General features: G+C 41.0%; 1 protein-coding gene and 2 long non-coding RNA genes across 3 annotated transcripts in view; 2 read left to right on the top strand and 1 right to left on the bottom strand.

Annotated features, from left to right (window-relative positions):
- LOC134212507 (thioredoxin-2) overlaps nucleotides 1-20,000 on the top strand; it is a 132,827-nt gene that overhangs the window by 28,816 nt on the left and 84,011 nt on the right. The window lies entirely within an intron of this gene.
- On the bottom strand, nucleotides 3,096-3,566 carry LOC134216639 (uncharacterized). The gene is made up of 2 exons (XR_009980751.1): nucleotides 3,430-3,566; nucleotides 3,096-3,374 (listed from the first exon to the last, which is right to left on the bottom strand). It is a non-coding gene; the product is annotated as an uncharacterized LOC134216639 (long non-coding RNA).
- On the top strand, nucleotides 11,198-12,288 carry LOC134216638 (uncharacterized). Its single transcript, XR_009980750.1, has 3 exons — nucleotides 11,198-11,369; nucleotides 11,595-11,774; nucleotides 11,860-12,288. It is a non-coding gene; the product is annotated as an uncharacterized LOC134216638 (long non-coding RNA).

The raw sequence follows: 20,000 nt of genomic DNA, 5'->3' as shown, positions 1-20,000 counted from the left end.
TCACGTTCTGCAGTCCTCCGTTGGTGGCAAGTATGGACTGGAGAGTTAGCGAGGAGTACACTCACAGCGACCACCAGGCGATTCGCTACCGTATTGGCCAACGAAATTCTGGTGCAACACGAAGAAGGATATCCAGTGATCGGAGGTGGAAAACGAAAGCCTTTAACAAAGACCTATTCGTTGAAGCACTTCGACCGGACAGCAGTACCGAGATCTTTGATGCGGCCGAGCTAACAAGAATGATGGTAAGGGCTTGCGACGCTACGATGCCACGAAAACTAGAACCGAGAAGCAATCGGCGTCCAGCTTACTGGAGGCGGGCACAGAGAGCAAGGACGGAACCAGAGAGAGAGGAACGCAAAGCGGTGTTCCGGGAAGCTAGGACCGCATTGAAACGGGCTATCCACAGCTCAGCAAGTCAGACTGCTACAAGGAGCTGTGCCGAGAAGCAGACGCCAACCCCTGGGGGGACGCGTATCGGGTCGTGATGGCGAAGATCAAAGGCCCATCGACGCCAGCTGAAATGTGCCCGGACAAGTTGAAGGCAATTGTGGAGGGTCTCTTCCCGAAACATGATCTGACCATGTGGCCGCCAACACCGTACGACCAAGAAGGAGAAGCAAACCCCTTAGATCGACAAGTGTCCAATAGTGAGCTTGCGGAAGCGACTAAACGCCTGAAAGCGAAGAAAGCCCCGGGTCCGGATGGAATACCGAACGTTGCGTTAAAAGCTGCGATCCTGACATATCCGGACATGTTCAGGAAGGCGCTGCAAAAGTGCCTGGACGAAGGCAATTTTCCAGAAATGTGGAAGATCCAGAAGTTGGTGTTGCTGCCTAAGCCAGGAAAGTCACCCGGCAATCTGACCGCGTACAGGCCTATATGCCTATTAGACACGCTCGGAAAGCTCCTTGAGAGAATCATCCTCAATAGGCTGACGAAATTTACAGAGGGGGAACGCGGGTTGTCGAATATGCAGTTCGGATTCCGTAGAACAGTATCGACGGTGGATGCAATTCGAACAGTGCTCGAGAGTGCTGAGAAGGCGTCAAAGCAGAAGAGACGAGGAGATCGGTACTGCGCAGTGGTCACGATAGACGTGAAGAACGCGTTCAACAGCGCCAGCTTTGAAGCCATCGCGACGGCGCTGCACAGAATGCGGGTCCCTAACTATCTGTGCAATATCCTGAAAAGTTATTTTCAGGGTAGAGTTCTGACGTACGATACGAACGAAGGACATAAATCGATGCGCGTTACAGCGGGTGTTCCCCAGGGCTCCATACTTGGTCCAACTCTTTGGAACGGGATGTACGACGGAGTGTTGACTTTACAGCTACCCAGGAAAGTGAAAATCGTGGGTTTTGCGGACGACGTGTCACTAGCGGTGATGGGCGAGACTCTTGAAGAAGTGGAGGTGTTGGTGATGGAGACGATAGCCATGATCGAGCGCTGGATGAGCGGTGTTAAGCTGCAGATGGCTCACCACAAAACGGAGGTGCTATTAGTCAGCAACTGCAAAACGATTCAGCGGATGGAGATCGTCGTCGGAGGCCATGCGATTACTTCGAAGCGATCACTGAAGCACTTAGGAGTGATGATCGACGATCGGCTAAATTTCAACAGCCACGTTGACTACGCCTGTGAAAAGTCGGCGAAGGCAATGAACGCGATAGCGAGGATCATGCCAAACGTAGGCGGTCCAAGAAGCAGCACGAGGCGTCTGCTAGCTAGTGTCTCGTCATCGATGCTGCGATATGGGGTTCCTGCTTGGGGCAATGCACTGCAAACCAAGCGGAAACGGGAAAAGCTGAAAAGTGTATTCCGGCTGATGGCCTTTCGAGTCGCGAGCGCATATAGAACGATATCTTCAGAGGCTGTATGTGTTATTGCTGGGATGCTACCCATCTGCATCACCCTGGAGGAAGACATCGAGTGTTATCGGCGAAGAGACACCAGAAACGTAAGGAAGGAGGTGAGAATCCGATCGATGGCGAGATGGCAACAAGAGTGGGATAGTACGGAGAAAGGGAGGTGGACCCACCGGCTCATCCCAAACCTGTCGGTGTGGATGAACAGAAAGCATGGTGAAGTGAACTTTCACCTGACGCAGTTTCTGTCGGGTCACGGATGCTTCCGGAAGTACTTACATCGGTTTGGACATACTAATTCACCGTTATGTCCAGAGTGTGAGAATGTCGAAGAGACTCCAGAACACGTGGTATTCGATTGCCCAAGGTTTGCGGAAGTACGAAGAGGAATGTTTGCCCTAAGGGCGGACAACATCGCAGAGCGAATGTGTCACGAAGAAGGCACGTGGAATGTGGTCAGCAGAGTCGTGACGCAAATACTGTCAGAGCTGCAGCGTAGATGGAGAAGTGACCAGTGAATAAGCGTAGTCTCGGGGGGAAATCCAGTGTGAGTCCAGTGAGCAGTGTTTGGTCTCGGGTCGTCGGGGCGCCAGCGAACCGGAAGTCTTTTGACAACCGGAATCGTTGGACCGACCTCGGCACTCGAATTGCCAACCTGCTGAAGAAAGAAGAAGGAAGTGCTTCGGGTATGTAGGGCACGCCAGTGCGGACGTTATTCACCACCGGAACTGTCGGACCACCTCTGCAACCCGAAGACGAAGACGGCGCAATGCGCGAAAGCGTCCCCTGCGATAGCCGCCGGTAGTCGGGGCACCATCAGTGCGGAAGTTTCCTTCACCGGAACTGGTGGACCACCCTCGACGCCGGGGGAAGTCAGGATATAGGGACCGGTTTATTCGGGAGGCACATTTTTAGCAGGTCGGGAGGAGCCCATCCCTGTAGTGTGGATGCTCGAGGTGTCTGTCGCGCAGATTTTTGATGGCCTTTAACCCTTGCAAAAAAAAACACACATACATACACACACACACAGACATCACCTCGATTCATCAAACTGAGTCGAATGGTATAAGAAACTACTATCAGATGTTCCTATAAAAAGTTCGTTTTCGGAGTGAAATGATAGCCTTTCGGTACAACTTTGTTGTACGAGAAAGGCAAAAATGTATTGTAACCGATCAAGTATTACTAAGATTAATTAAATGTTCATGCATGAAAAGAAAATTTAAATTACGAAACAGTTTTATCTGTCTACTTTATTCCCACAACTTGTCGTATCCAGTCAGCAACGGGGGTAACTATAATGGCATAGTCATAAGTCTCATTTCTACGAAACTGCTTTCGGGTTTCCATTCCGATAAGAACCATTTGGCCACTCTCGCTCTCTAACTGCAATGGCGCTCCTTGGAAAATAGCAAACATCTGGTCCGGGGAAGGAGCTTCACCATAAGACAGGCTAAAATGTTGCAGACTTGAGTAATGATGTATTCCATTCACATATGTGCCGTCCTAAAATAGAGCGATTTACTGATCATTTTGATAGAATAATTTGTTGCCGTTTTACCTCATCAGTGCGTTGATATGAAAACCTAAAACTAGTTGAAAACAATGTCGATAGTTTTGGTTCGGATGTTGGAAGGCATATTGTATTGACATCTGAAAATAAAAATCAATCAAAAAACATCAGCACTTTGATTCTCTTCATATATCGGTTGCATGGTGTGTGTTGGATTGTTCCATGTAACCATGAGCTGTACCAGCACGAAATTGTAGGTACCAATAGTTTAATCATCATCTTATATAAAGTATTTAAAAAAAAAATCAGATGGGTTGCGTACAAGACACGACCGCAAGGTAGACGTTGGACAACGTAAGGATATTCATTCCGTGCCGATAGTTCGAACGAGCCAGACGTGTGTGCTGTGTCTCATCGCGGATTGTGTTCGGTAGTGAAAAGGCTATTGTGTGGTGCGCTCCTACCTACGGATCCAAGGCGATCGCTGTCGGCGAGTGAAGTAGCTGCTTCTGGTGACGCCAGTGAAGCAGGCTATTGTTACTGCTGCTACCTACAGCAGCAGGGGCAGATAAGTGGCAAAACTTTTTATTGTTCTCCCTTCTGTTTGATACAGAGTGGGACTGCTTAGAATTAATCGAATTAGTTTTTTTTCCAATTTGCTATTAGTTTTAAAATAGTATAAGCAAAATTATCCTTCCACCTTGCGGGGTGATAATGGAGGCGGAGACTGGAGAAGGCAATGTGCCTGCTAAAGATGGAGGGCGCACTCGATTGTACCATGCAGCTTCGCCTGGGCCTTGGGTTGTTTACTTTCGGCAGAAAGTAAAAAGCCTAGATTTTCTCGGCATTAAACGAGATTTGACGCGTCGTTTTCCGAAGCTTGATTTTGGCCAGATCAACAAGAACAAACTACGCATCACCGCACCTACATACCAGGTGGTGAATGAAATTGCTGGCGACAGGGCGTACAATGTTGAATATATGGTTTATGTCCCCTCGCGGGAGATCGAAATTGAAGGTGTGATCAACGCAGCGAGCCTGACTTGCAAGGATGTACTTGCGGGAAAAGGCCTCCTAAAGAATGCAATGGAGTCTACCGTGGATATTCTGGACTGCAAGGAATTGCATTCAGCAGCCACGGTAGATGGAAAGAAGGTATATTCCAAGTCAGGTTCACTTCGAGTGACGTTCGCCGGTTCGATGCTCCCAAAATATGTTGATATTGAAAACATGCTATTTCCGGTGCGTCTTTTTGTGCCAAGGGTATTTAATTGTATCAATTGCAAACAACTTGGTCACACTGCCGAGTTTTGTGACAACAAACCACGTTGTGGCAAATGTTCTGAAAGGCATCGGGAGGAGTCCTGCCAGCAACAGGCAACAAAATGTGCTTATTGTGGTTTGAATCCTCCCCATGGTTTGCAGGAATGCCCGGTGTACAAAAAGCGCACCCAAAAAGTGAAGCGTTCGTTGGTACAGTTCTCCAAGCAGTCGTATGCGGAAATAGTTAAGTCGCAAGACACATCCGCCACAGCCACTGCATCGACTGCTATTTCAGCCACCGTTCGTGTAAGTGATTATTATGATTTCATATCCATTGATGAATTGGACTCTGACGCAGCCGATATGGATGATCCTGCGGACGATTACTTGACCTGTACAACTGTTTCATGGAGTACAACATTGTGCCACCTGAATGGCGACAGGTCAAAGTAATAGCTATTCAAAAGCCTGGGAAACCAGCGTCTAATCACAATTCATACCGACCGATTGCCATGCTATCATGCATGAGAAAATTATTGGAGAAAATGATCCTTTCAAGAGTCGACCATTGGGTCGAAGAAAATGCATTGCTTTCAAATACTCAGTTTGGATTTCTAAAAGGGAAAGGAACAAACGATTGTCTAGCGTTGCTTTCTTCAGATATACAACTGGCCTTTACGTACAAGGAGCAATTGGCTTCAGTATTCTTGGATATTAAGGGCGCTTTTGATTCAGTTTCCATAGAAGTACTGTCAGACAATCTGCACAGTAGTGGATTACCCGTTATTTTGAACAATTTCTTGTATAATTTGTTGTCAGAAAAACAAATGAACTTCACACTCGGCACTCTGACAACTTCCAGAAATAGCTACATGGGCCTTCCCAAGGATCATGTTTAAGTCCCTTGCTTTATAATTTCTATGTTAAAGATATTGACAATTGTTTGGAAGGACAATGCACGCTCAGACAACTTGCAGATGATGCCGTGGTCTCTCTAAGAGGTCCATGTGCAGCTGTCTGGTAAGGACTATTGCAAAGTACCCTAGATAATCTGACTGTTTGGGCCAGACATCTAGGGATCGAGTTTTCATCGCAAAAAACTCAGTTGGTTGTGTTTACTAGGAAGCGGTACCCAGCTCAACTGAAACTAAAACTGTTGAATGATGACATCAACCAATCTTTATCTTCTAAATACCTTGGGGTCGTGTTTGATTCTAAATGTACTTGGAAACTCCATTTCGAGTATTTGATACAAAAATGCCGGAAAAGGATCCATTTTATACGTTCTATCTCCGGAACCTGGTGGGGTGCTCACCCGGAAGACCTCATCAAACTCTATAGAACGACTATTCTCTCTGTTTTAGAGTATGGCTCTTTCTGCTTCCTCTCAGCAGCTGATTGCCACCCGATCAAATTGGAACGAATTCAGTATCGTTGTTTGCGTATTGCCCTTGGCTGCATGCATTCGACGCATAACATGAGCCTGGAGGTGCTTGCTGGAGTTACTCCTTTAAAGCACCGTTACACTAAGGAGTATTTCAGCCCAAATGCTGGCCAAAAGTCAAAAACAATATTTTTAGATATCTTTATATTATTTTTCGTTTTTGTACTCTCAAATAGTAATACTAACTTGCCCTGGGATTTTTGGATCAATATTGATTACTTGTGAGCCATGCTGTCTGCCAAAACTTCACCCTAATTTACATGCTAGTTTTATCGCAATTGTCCACGAAAAAATGTTCATGTTTTATCGTGTATTTCTGGGTTTTTATTGATTTTTAAGATGAAAATCAATATAGGAACCAATAATGAGGGTATGTAAAATCCTTTCCAAGCATGATTCGATCTGAAATTGTTTTTAGGTGATCCATAATGATGATATTAATTGCTAGCTTTTTTTACCTTTTTTACAATAATATGTTTTAAAAAATTAAACTTTTGATTAGGTTCCAAACCCGATCAAGCAACAAAATTGCCAGCATTGGAAAGATTGGAGTTTCCTCAATAAGCTCCATGAAAAACATTTCACGCATCCTCACGCAATCGTGAGTTGTTTTTATTTGAATATAGTAAAGTTTTCTAAGAAAAGCTAGGCGAAAAAAGTAAATATTTATGATTTTAGCGACAAAGCTCATAAAATGGTTCGCTTTCAAAGAAGAGCTGGACTTTGATGAAAAGCATACGCATTTTTCGGATGTAAAAGGTTGTTAAGAAATAAAGCGGTTGAAGTGCAACGAATTTATCTGATCTACTACATAATATCAATACATTATCCAAGGACTTTAACATTATCCGATGACAAATTTGTATAGTCGAAGTGAACAAACAAAGCACATCTTCGGAATTCTTGGTAAGTAATAATTAAAGAACGAAAAAACAACAAAAAAATCATACTCAATGACAGAGTCAGATGAGGACACCACTCGTCGCAAGCACGCTGTAGCTCCCAAAGGCAGCGTTCTTACGCCAAGTGGTGCTGTACCTAATAACAGCAACTGACGCCACCGGTGGTCATACTTCACTACTAGTTTAATACAAAGAGCACAAAAACAAAAAAAATACGCTTTGCTGTTAATTGAATGCATTTACAGCCGACAAAATGATTACCATAGTTTTGGCCACGCTTTTCAACTGCGTACTCCTATGTGCGTTACTGGGAGCTCTCACTTAGAATACTCGTCAAATGTGGAACAAGTAACACACTTGTCTTAGATAACTTCGATAAAATGCTTGAAGTGACTTGTCGTTCAAGATTTCTTAGAGTCTATCTCAACTACATTTCTTCAGATTTTTATCTTCCGTGTTATAATCCACCTCGAGTTCACTTCACCAACGACAGTTCCTCAATTGAATACGATCTGTCCATGAAATACGCTATTCAAGGAATACCAGATCATCTTCGACAAATATCTATTCCCTCCCTTTTTTCAGAAAAATATGAACATGTCAATTGCAACAACAGATATTTCACTGATGGTTCTCGCATTAACGGATCCACTGGCTTCGGTGTTTTCAATGTAACTTCAACCACCTTCCGAAAACTTCAGGAACCGTGCTCGGTTTATGTTGCTGAGCTGGCAGCAATTAACTTCGCTTTGGGGATAATTTCCGATCAGCCTGTAGACCATCATTTCATCTTCTCGGATAGTCTTAGTTCTATCGAGGCACTCCGGTCGATGAAACCTGTTAAGCACGCATCTTACTTTCTTACAAACATAAGAGAGCAGATGCGTGTTTTGGTCGAAAGATCATTCAAGATTACTTTTGTTTGGGTCCCATCTCACTGCTCAATCTACGACAATGAGAAGGCAGACTCGCTGGCAAAGGTGGGCGCACAGGAAGGTGAAGTTTATGATAGACAATACTCGAGCAACGAGTTTTTCCCATTAGTCCGTCAGAGTACTCTTCAAAGTTGGCAAAGAAATTGGACACACAACGAACTTGGACGGTGACTATTTTCCATAGTTCCAAAAGTTTCTGGGCGAGCGTGGTTCAGAGGTGAGGACTTAAGTCGAGGCTTCATTCGCGTGATGTCGAGACTTATGTCTAATCACTATTCACTAAACGCACATCTGTACAGAATAAACCTTGTCGATAGCAACTTATGTAGGTGCGGAGCCGGTTATGATGACATCGATCACGTAGTTTGGTCCTGCTCGGAAAATGACGCCTCCAGAGAGCAATTATTGGATACCCTTGTGGCCCGAGGTAAACAACCCTTCAGGGAAGTTCGCGGTGTTTTGGGAGATCGTGATGTTGTCTATATGCAGGCCATTTATAGTTTTCTTTGTGCTTCTGACATCAAAATCTAACATTTTGTTTTTTTTTTTTTATTTCTTTAAAGTTTTTTTTGTTCTGTCTCTGCCTTTTTGTTCCGTAGAGCTCCATAGCTATTGCCATCCGGATTTTGCTCCCAGTCGAACCATTCCTCGAGCACGACGACACGCAACATCGTCACTGACGCCAAATGCCCGGATGAGAAGCTGAAATTTCCTGATCCCAAATCCTAAGCCCCGTCCATCCTTAAACATTGTAAACTAACCTCGAGTCACCACGAGTACGCTGGCTTCTACCCCCCCTCTTACTAACCGTATAATAAAATGATATTGATTGTATATATCATAAAGAACAATGGCTCCGTAAAGTGTTATACACGCCTGAGCCTACCAAATAAACGAAATTGAAAAAAAAAACGTAAGGATATTATTGTAACCCAATACGTATTGTAGTTGTTATGGTTATGATTTTAGTGTTATCTCAAGTATTATTGTTTTATTGGTTAAAATATGAATATGGTCAAGTATTTGATACTAATTTTGATCAAACATGTTGCGGATTGTGGATTCTTGAAAAAAAAAAATCACTTGGCTGCCACTGACGCTCGTGATTCTGCTACGGACGACAATTTACTGACGTCGTACTTTGAACAAATCCGTCACGCCCAATCAGAAGAACCGATTAATTTCTAATAATGCATCTTTCGAACCACTAACAACTGTCGACGACGATCACACGACCCACGTCATGGGCTGGAATAAAGTTCTCACGGAATTTGAAATTTATGTCAATTCTGTGAAACATCCATCGATAATCATTTTGAAAATTTTGTATTTGGCTAAACCATAGGTCTGGCCTTAGAATAATAATACATAGATACTCCACTCAAGGTGAACGCCAGGCAACAAAATAGCAGCGCTGTTCACACAACTACTGGCCGTTGGGTGAACTACTTGCTTCCTGCCCATTTCACGCTAACAAGAAACAAATCTAGAGTACTTTTTCAATTGAAACTATTTGTTGAGAGGATTTATTATATTGTTCTAATGTCGAATTCGTTTATTCCCAGTGCAACCGTAGGTTCGCAGCAGTTCCAACATAACTTCTTTCGTTTTTTATTTACACAGGTTCAATTTAGTTTAGTACTAGTCGAAACCCCAAAACGAGAAGTTTTGCACTGTGTTATTTTACAGTTTTATACCTGATTCATCAATACAACTGAGTTTCAACTGCAAAAAACATATGAGTGGAATAAACAAGTAGAAGGGGAAATAATCCACAAAAAAAAAAAAACACTCGTTCTAGTCTTAGTACAATATACATAAGAAATTTGTTTGTGAAAGATGCATAAGATTAATTTAGGATTATTCCCCATGGAAGTTGGAAGAAATTAAAGATTTCTTTTTGAATCCTGTAAAAAAAATACCATTGCGAATCTTTATATGTATACGATCAGAAAAGTATCTTTCAGAAATACCAAAAGCAATTCTTCTGAAATTCTTTCGAAAATTCTTCCATTGATTATTTTGAGAGTTCTTTAAGGAATTATTTCCGAAGAAGTTCCAGGTTTTTCTTCATGTATTCTTCCAGAAAATCATTATGAAATTCTTATAGATTTTTTTCGTGAATTCTTTCAACATTTCCTTCCAGAATTCTTCTTGAAATTTCTTCAGAAATTCTTCCTGGAATATTTTCTTGAACTATTCTATGTATCCTTGTTGAATTCTTCCAGGAACTCATTGGAGAGTTGTTTCAAGCATTGCCTCATACATTCTTCAAGAATAATTTTAGGCTATGTTATAAAATGTCATCGACATGTCACTTGACTTATTTATTCAGAGCTTGAAGAAGCCTGATCCACTTCATAATTTATATGAACCCATAATTTCCAGAAGAACTTTCGGGGGAGGTAGTAGAGAAATTACAAGAGAAATTCCGGGAGTAATTTTTTAGAGAACTTATGGGAAGGAATTTGTGGAAGATTTTTCGGAGGAATTTCGGAAGGAATTTTTGGAAGAATTCACAGAGAAAATTCTGGGTGATTTTAAGAAGGAATATTTCCAAGTCGAGCTCCAGAAGTGCTTTCAAGATGCATCCTAGAAGAGTTTCAAAAGAAAATCATAGAAAACTTTAGAAATCAGTTTCTGGAGGAATTGATGGCTGAATTTCAGAAGGAATTGTTATTGGAGGATTTGCAGAAGAAGCTGAAGGATTTTCGGGAAAACCCTATTTAGAAATCTCAAGAGCATCTGCAATATTTTTAGAAAAGAAACTTATATAGGAATATCAATTAAGCACTTGCGCTACCCGGATAAAAAAATACAGTACTTTGTATGGTTTAATTCATTGAAATACTATTGATTATATGGTATACAATACAGGCTATTGTACATCTAATGTAAATTTTAGTAGTTGAAAAACACCTCTATTGTACTTACATTAAACGCACAACAAATTCAACTGTTATCTATACATTTTATTATATTTTAGTTGTTTGCTTGTGTTAATAAAAGACAGAACACAATTTTGAAATAATTGTGTTTGGTGGATCAAAAAATCAGTTGTGAAAATAAAAATAATTTGATTATTGAAATATTGAACATTTCGAAACAAAATTGAAAACAATTAAATAACAATAGCTTTCATTGTGAAAAAAGTTATTTAATTTTTCCACAATTTTTTTCTTTCAAATATTATTATTAAAATAATAAATGTTCATATTAATAACAATAATTGATGATGAAAAATATTAAAAAAAAAAACTTTCTATTTAACTCGTTAAAACCTAGTTTTTTATGAGCGTGTATGTTTTGTTTACGGGCAGTGAAAAAGTCGAAATTGTAGACTGCCAAGGTGCAGGGAGTGTCGGAGGCGCAAGAAGTGTCTGTTTCGTTGTTGTTGGATGGGGATAAACGGTGGATCATTGGTCACTGTGCCGTGTAATGATGGTGAGTATCTACTGTTTTAAAACTCCCGAGCTTACATGGAATGATTTTATGCGCTGCGGGAGGAATATACTATGAACTTTCCGGGTGTTCTTGATTTTCACCAGCATTTTCCTTTTATAAAACTAAACATTTTTATCTGTCTATAAACTATCAACATTTTCCTTTTTTCACAAAAGCAACAGTTATGAATTTGATATAATTTCATTTTTTCGTTTATTTACTCAGTAAATAAGAAAGATCCCAGCGAGCAAACGCATCTGGCGAGGCGAGGCTGTTAGACTTCGTCCTTCGTTTGAAGCCAAGACATCAACACAGATGCTTCATCGCCAGTGCCAGCCGAACTGAAGAAGATCCTGATTCTAGAATAATACCGGATAAAGACTTGGCTCGAGTTTGTTAGAAATCGTAAGTATTGTGGGTTATATCAAGTGTCAAGTTAATACGTTATTTTTAAGTTAATAAGTTTAAATTTAATCTTGCTATATTACAGAACATCGAAATGCACATCACCGAGAGTGCTGCGCAAGAATCACGTCCGCGGCCAGAAGACTGACAAGGCAGATATCTTTAGAAACATGTAGTGGAAATTCGGTGGCAACAGTTGCGTGATTTTCTACATTCGTAGAAAGTCAACCTGCATCAATTCAGAAAAAATATGAAATCCATTTCAAATTTGCAAATCGCAAATAATTAGCATTTGCTAAGACAAATCAATATTATATTATCTATGTGCTAGTCGCGGTTAACTAAACTAAAGTTAAATTAAAATCAAATTAAATTTGAATTGAAATTCAATTATAATTTAATAATAAATTAAAACCAAACTTAAATTCATTTAGGATTTATTAAAACTTCATTGAAATTTATTGAAATTTCATTAATTCTCCATAAAAAATCAGTTTAAAATAAATTAAAATTTAATAAGAGATAATTGAAAAGTTAATGGCTCTTAATTTAAGTTATATTAAAATTATGTTGATAGAAATATATCAAAATGAAATTATGAATAATTAAAATTAAATATTTTCCATGTATCAATAAAATAAATTGTAAAACATAAAATTGTATTATATTTCTATTTTAGTATTAGAGTGAAATTGATTATAAATCTTATTGTATTTCTGTAGTAAAACAATAGAAAAAATAAGAGGAAACATTTGAAACACATTATTTTCTATTGTTTTGTCCCTAGAAATCATCCAATTGAAGAACCGTAAAATCAATTGTTTTGCTCTGAATTTAGTATGGAAAATTTTCGATTTTTTTATTGTAAAGATACATAACAACCCCATTTTTATTGTAAAGTTCCATTTACCATTAATTTTATCGTGGAAAACCATTATTTCTTATGTGATTTTATTGTCAGAATTACATTATATTCAATGGTAATAATTGTGTTTTGAATGGTGTTGTTACAGTAGAATTCATGATATTTTAATGATATTTTTTATCCGGGTAAACATTTTACCTCGTTTTATTGACTCAGTCAACTTTGACTTATTTGAGGTTAACTTCCCAAAGAACACAAAGATTTTAAGGTGAAGGTGGGTTGAGTACCAAAAACAAAGCTTTGAAAGTATTGGTACCATACAAACTGTCATATACTGTAGTAGTATTGGTATCGTATTTATGAAAAAACAAAGAATATTAGTAGGGTGGTTCAAAAAACGACCCAGCTCCACCACGCTCACTTGATTCTGTCCCATGCTCCGAGTTTCCTCCAAAAGCCGATTTGAACAAAAACTGATTGAGAACAAGCCGATTTAAGTTTGTATGAAAACTATTATGGGAAACTAAATCATTCATTACACTCGCTACAGCGCCTCCCCTCCAAACGCTGGCGAAAAGAGAACCCACATAGCTGAAAGCAACATTCCGGAGACTTCACTGAACGCACCTTAGGAAAGATCCGTTAAAATAGCATGTTATACTCCGCTCACCCCCATGTCACACTTTTTGTATGAAGTATCTGCTCCAGGTGAGATAGATATTTATCACAAAAAAAATCTGGCTATTTTGTTGAATTACACAAACACAATGTCAGCGGAACGGAAACGGCAAATTTGACGGAAAATATATGGGCTAACTGACAAATTTTCCGTTTCCGTTCCGCCGACATTGTATTTGGGGCTTTATTATCATGCTAAAGATTTGCAACCTCGATTAAAATCGACTCCCAACTATTGGAACGTCCATTTAATATGCATTGTCTAAGGAGTTAATGCTCTTGAATTTCATTCAGTCATATGGTCTTCCCCTCACCAGCGCCCAATCCCGGAGTGCCACAATCAGAATAATGTAAAATTCAACCTCGCCATATCAACTGCCATACAAACCTGAAACGACCTGAGCACGGTAAGACCCTATTCAAACCAACCGAAACCAGCGAACGAAACCCAAAATATGAAACATAATCGACTGAGCGCGGCGGAGCAAAATCAGTTTTGAGCCACCCTGTTTATTAGTTTGCTGCTATCGGTACCGGTGTTTACATTCGCTCCGCGATCAGTTTTTAGTCGTTTTTTTCGAACAAAAATAGCAGTTTTTATTAAGTTTTCGTGTCAAACAAGTGACTGATTTGATAAAGTGATGTTTCATTTGCATTCCATCAACATTTCGGGCTGCTCATGTGCGGAGAAGTGTGTAAAAAAATGATTTTTTCAGTGCCCTTTGAGAAGAAGTGGAGTGCAGTGATAAACCAAAAAAAACCGCGGACGGCAGTTAAATTGGCACGAAACTGCTGGTTTAGGCTATATTTCGTGCCGAAATGCATAGGACTTTTTGAAGAAACATGTTAATTATCACGGGAAGTACATAAATATACTGTGAACAGGTTAGTAATCTGAATATTAAAATTTTGTTCGATGCTGTTCGATGCATTCGAATGTTGGTGGGAGAGGAGTACGGGAGGTGTGGGGTTGACCCGTGGAAGGTCCGGTGCCATATTGACTGCCATCGTGGTACTCTTCCAACTATGTCCTTAAAGCCTCTAATTATTTTCAAAATCGAAAAAAAAAACTGAAAAATAACTCTATTTGTGAACTTGCCTGAATCGGTCAAATTTGCAGCCAAACCATAAAATAATCTATTGTCAATTTTTAGTTTTTAATTTCGAAAATAGTTAGCGACGTCAAAAAACATGGGTTGTTTGAGATAGTTGACCTTAAACATATCACCGATTGAACGAATAAAAACGAGAAGGGCCAATTGGAATTTCGGGGGGGAATCTTAGGTATATTTTACTGATTAGAAGCCAAAACACATGTGATAGGCAGTTTGGCCCAAACTCACAGTAACCAAGTAGGACGCCAGAAGACTGCATTCCTTCTCGAATACGACCTGTTGTGAGGAAATAGGATAATGCTTAGTACCCAAAAGTGTGTCTCAATATTTTTCAATGTATCATGTTATAAAAGCTGATGTGAGTCCTGGAGGGATAAGTAATTTTTATTTATTTTGAGTTGCTTTAACTTCAATTTAGGTAGATGGGCTTGACCGTGCACGTGTCAAATATCAATTTGAATTGTCAAATCAAAATGCGCCAGACTGTTTTGTTTCTGAATGCGCACTCTACTGTGTTTAGTTCACCCAACGAACGATAGAGTGTTGTTGCCTGTGGATTACTAGCAGGGATGCTCCAGTGCAGAGTGTATGTAATTAAGAGTGGCGACACTGTCAGAATTGATCGTTTTTGTTTGAACAAAATCGTTTTCCAAACGAGCAGGAGACCTGTCAAATGCGGCACATGTCGCCACTCTTAATTACATACACTCTGCTCCAGTGAGCAATCTAGGGGAACGGTTCGTCACTTCATCTCATAGCTCCTATTTCCATCCCATCAAAAACAAAGCAAAGGTTTGTTTATTATTTTTGTGATTTTTTTCAGCAGTGAACACGCATGTTGACAAAAAGAAGCGACGAATTTGGTGCCGTATTTCTTTGTTTAGCGATGAGATGGATATATGGTCGGGGTTCAGCCAAATCGCACCAAGCGCCAACGAAAAATTACCGATTTTTCTGCTCAAACTTTCGTCTAGCAGATTTCATTAGTCGCAAATCGTATCGGATATCCCTCAACCCCATAACTGAGGATATCCTACTGCAAATGTACGCTTAACTTTGTATGAAACCATTTTCGTTGTCTTTGAACGAACAAAATATCCCAAGCCAGTCGAAAAGCCGCTTGGTGCGGTTTGGCTGAACCCCGACCATATGTACAGTGAGATGGAGATCGGATCATTTCCCCTATGTATTAATTATCTAAGGTCTGGCGTAAGTATTAAGATGACCCTGCAGACGTTGTCCTGTAAAGTAGGCGAGAATGCGTGTTGTGATTTACCTTTTAAAATTCCCATACAAATTCTAATTTCAATTTTTCATATTTTTTATCAATTTTAGTTGAGAGTTTTACATGAGAAAATATTCTGCAAATCCGTCGGTCATGTTGATAAACAGATTTGCTATACGAATGAAGAAAATCTATCAAGCCGCACAATAAAGTCTTAGTCATGCACCAATACATTTTTATATATAACAACAAGAAGAAGAAAAAGATGTTCATACGGCACTTACGTCAAGCTATGTCACATATATGTTGCAATGCAATCATTAGTGCATGAGTTATACTTTCCATTACCTAAATAAAATTCTACCCCCATTTTGCCCCTAAATGTATGCCGTTCATGTCAAAATGCAGGCCGTTCATGGGGGCAGCAGGGACTATGTCCAAGGGCTTGACGATCCCTCCCCAGGCCATCTGCGAGTTGTGGCGCCTGCCTAGGATGTGGTGGGGTTTGACAGTGGGCCCTGTTAAACCTCTATAAAAAGCTGCATGTATCCGCAAGTAGGCTCCGCCAAAGCGACCGTGTGCCGCTCAAAGCGCACAAGCCCAAGTCCTGGTGTTAGGTGGGACGCTAAACAGCCCTGACACGACGGCCCTCCGACGAGACAGGAGGTTTTGCGCAGGCCCAATGAGCCGCCTTTAAAAACAACTATTACGAACGACATAGAAGATAATACGACTCGATACAATCGGCAACGACCTAGGCGACGAATAAAGGATCACGATTGGAAGCTTGGAACATGGAACTGCAAGTCGCTAGGCTTCGCAGGTTGCGATAGGATAATCTACGATGAATTACATCCCCGCAACTTCGATGTCGTAGCGCTGCAGGAAATCTGCTGGACAGGACAGAAAGTGTGGAAAAGCGGGCATCGAGCGGCTACCTTCTACCAAAGCTGTGGCACCACCAACGAGCTGGGAACCGGCTTCATAGTGCTGGGTGAGATGCGCCAACGCGTGATTGGGTGGCAGCCAATCAACGCAAGGATGTGCAAGCTGAGGATAAAGGCCGTTTCTTCAACTATAGCATCATCAACGTGCACTGCCCACACGAAGGGAGATCCGACGACGAGAAAGAAGCGTTCTATGCGCAGCTGGAGCAGACATACGATGGATGCCCACTGCGGGACGCCAAAATCGTCATCGGTGACATGAACGCTCAGGTAGGAAGGGAGGAAATGTATAGACCGGTCATCGGACCGGATAGTCTGCATACCGTATCGAACGACAACGGCCAACGATGCATAAACTTTTGCAGCCTCCCGCGGAATGGTAGTCCGAAGCACTTTCTTCCCCCGTAAGAATATCCACAAGGCCACATGGAAATCACCTAATCAAGTAACGGAAAACCAAATCGACCACGTTCTAATCGACGGTAAATTCTTCTCCGACATCACGAACGTACGCACTTACCGCAGTGCGAATATTGAATCCGACCACTACCTCGTCGCAGTATTTCTGCGCTCAAAACTCTCGACGGTGTACAACACGCGTCGGAGTCGTCCGTGTTGGGCGGCTACAAGACGGTAGACTAGCCCAAGACAACGCGCAGAAGTTGGAAGTGGCACTCACAACGGAAGAGCAGCTAGGCGCAGCGTCTCTCGAAGATGCATGGAGAGATATTCGATCTGCCAATTGGAATCACCGCAACCGCGTGCACTAGGCACGGTGGCCCCGGATCAGAGAAACGACTGGTATGACGGCGAATGTGAGCAGTTAGTTGAGGAGAAGAATGCAGCATGGGCGAGATTGCTGCAGCACCGCACGAGGGCGAACGAGGCACGATACAAACGGGCGCGGAACGGACAAAACTCGATTTTCCGGAGGAAAAAGCGTCAGCAGGAAGATCGAGACCGTGAAGAGACGGAGCAACTGTACCGCGCTAATAACACACGAAAGTTCTATGAGAAGTTGAACCGTTCATTTTAGGGCCGCATGCCACAGCCCGATATGTGCCCGATAGGACATAAACGGGAACCTTCTTACGAACGAGCGTGAGGTGATCCAAAGGTGGCGGCAGCACTACGAAGAGCACCTGAATGGCGATATGGCAGACAACGGTGGCGGTATGGTAATGAACCTAGGAGCACGCGCGCAGGACATGCGACTTCCGGCTCCGAATCTCCAGGAAATCCAGGAGGAGATCGGCCGGCTGAAAAACAACAAAGCCCCCTGGAGTTGACCAACTACCAGGAGAGCTGTTTAAACACGGTGGTGAGGCACTGGCTAGAGCGCTGCACTGGGTGATTACCAAGGTTTGGGAGGATGAGGTTCTGCCGCAGGAGTGGATGGAAGGTGTCGTGTGTCTCATCTACAAAAAGGGCGATAAGCTGGATTAGCAACTACTGCGGAAAGTGTTGCGTACCATCTATAATTGGGTTGCAGATGGCGGACGGTGCGTGGAGGAGGCGAATGAACCACGAGTTGCATCAGCTATTGGGAGAATCATCCATCGTTCACACCGCGAAAATCGGAAGACTGCGGTGGGCCGGGCATGTAGCCAGAATGTCGGACAGTAATCCGGTGAAAATGGTTCTCGACAACGATCCGACGGGAACAAGAAGGCGAGGTGCACAGCGGGCAAGGTGGATCGATCAGGTGGAGGACGACTTGCGGACCCTCCGCAGACTGCGTGGTTGGCGAAGTGCAGCCATGAACCGAGCTGAATGGAGAAGTCTTTTATGTGCAGCACAGGCCACTCTGGCCTTAGTCTGATGATAAATCATGTCAAAATGCTCATTTTTAAACCAAAAATCGTTAATAGCTTCGTCAATATTAAAAATAAAAAGAAACTGTCTTCGAAAGGTAATGTTTTTTTTTCGCGGCGGACATTTTTGTAGAACATTCGAAAAATCTAAAAAATATATTGACGAAAGTATCGTGAAAAACCTGATTTTTGGTGGTCGTTTATAAATAACGAAGCATATCTCGACTTCTATAGCAGATAGAAATAAAGTTTATATAGCAAATTTTCTCGAAGACACAATTGATGTATCTTCATTCGAAAACAAAGCACTATTTCATCAGTTTTTGCATTCAACTTCACTATCTATGTTAGTTGTCAGCAACTGAATGAAATTCGAAATAGAAATACGGTCAAAATTAAAATATTATATATTTTTTTCAATGTGGTGTGTTTTTATTTCGCACCTTTTTTGATGATTTTTTCGGCTTAAATGTGAATGGTCCGCATTGATATCAATGTAATGCACTGAAAAGATGTGAAACCGAATGCGGTACTCTATCAGTAACGGTTGCGGTCGTCGGAGGTGATTGCTGCAGAAAACTGATTCGCAACGATGGGGTAATGGGTAATGGGTAATCGTAATCTTATACTACAAAAGTTCAATGTACATAATGAACGCAGTGGTTCATCCCGAATAAAAAATAAATGAAAATTTTATCATCATAATATCTGATGACATGCCTGGTAACATGTATCCTTGTTCCTTTACAGAAATGAAGCTTATGATAAATAAAATACTGTTGCTTGCTGGTCACTGATTGAAGATCGTTCAGTGGCTACCATTGGCCAATCTCACCAATGGGATATAATAAGAACTGATGCAGGTAATTTTTTCTTTTCTTCTCGACGTATTTTTTTCTAATAAAACTGACATTCTTTTATAATTTACATTTTTCACAGGTTTATATCTATGTGTATTGTCTATTCGGAACAAAGTTAGTACGCTTTTTAAACCGATGTTGGATTTTTCTCCAGATACAGGCAACCCACTTAACTTTGGAAGTAGTGCTAAGTGTAGTGCTAAGATATGCTAAACAAACGGAGGAAAATAAAATAATTTGTAAAACAATGAATTGTATTGTATTTTTATTGTAATATTGGAGTATAATGTATTCTAAATCCTGTTGTATTTCTATTGTAAAACAATAGAAACAGTAATTGAAAACATTTAAAACACAATGTTTTCTATTGTTTTGTCACTCGAAATCATCCCATTGAAGAACCGTAAAATCAATTGTTTTGCTCCGAATTTTGTATGGAAAAATTTCGATTTTTTTATTGTAAAGATACATAACAACCCCCCTTTTTAATTGTAAAAGTCCCATTTACCATTCATTTTATCGTGGAAAACCATTATTTCTCATGTGATTTTATTGTCAAAATTCCATTATATTCAATGGTAAAAATTATGTTTTAAATGGTGTTGTAACAATAAAATTTATGATATTTTAATGATATTTTTTATCCGGGTACACACAACTACGTAGTTCAACGTCACCTCTGCGTACAACCCGGTTGAGCTGCATATTTGGGTTTTTTTTTC

Source organism: Armigeres subalbatus, chromosome 2 (assembly GCF_024139115.2).
Source record: "Armigeres subalbatus isolate Guangzhou_Male chromosome 2, GZ_Asu_2, whole genome shotgun sequence".
Lineage (NCBI taxonomy): Eukaryota > Metazoa > Arthropoda > Insecta > Diptera > Culicidae > Armigeres > Armigeres subalbatus.
The sequence above is the reverse complement of the archived record's forward strand: the minus strand, read 5'-3'. Positions and strand labels throughout refer to the sequence as shown.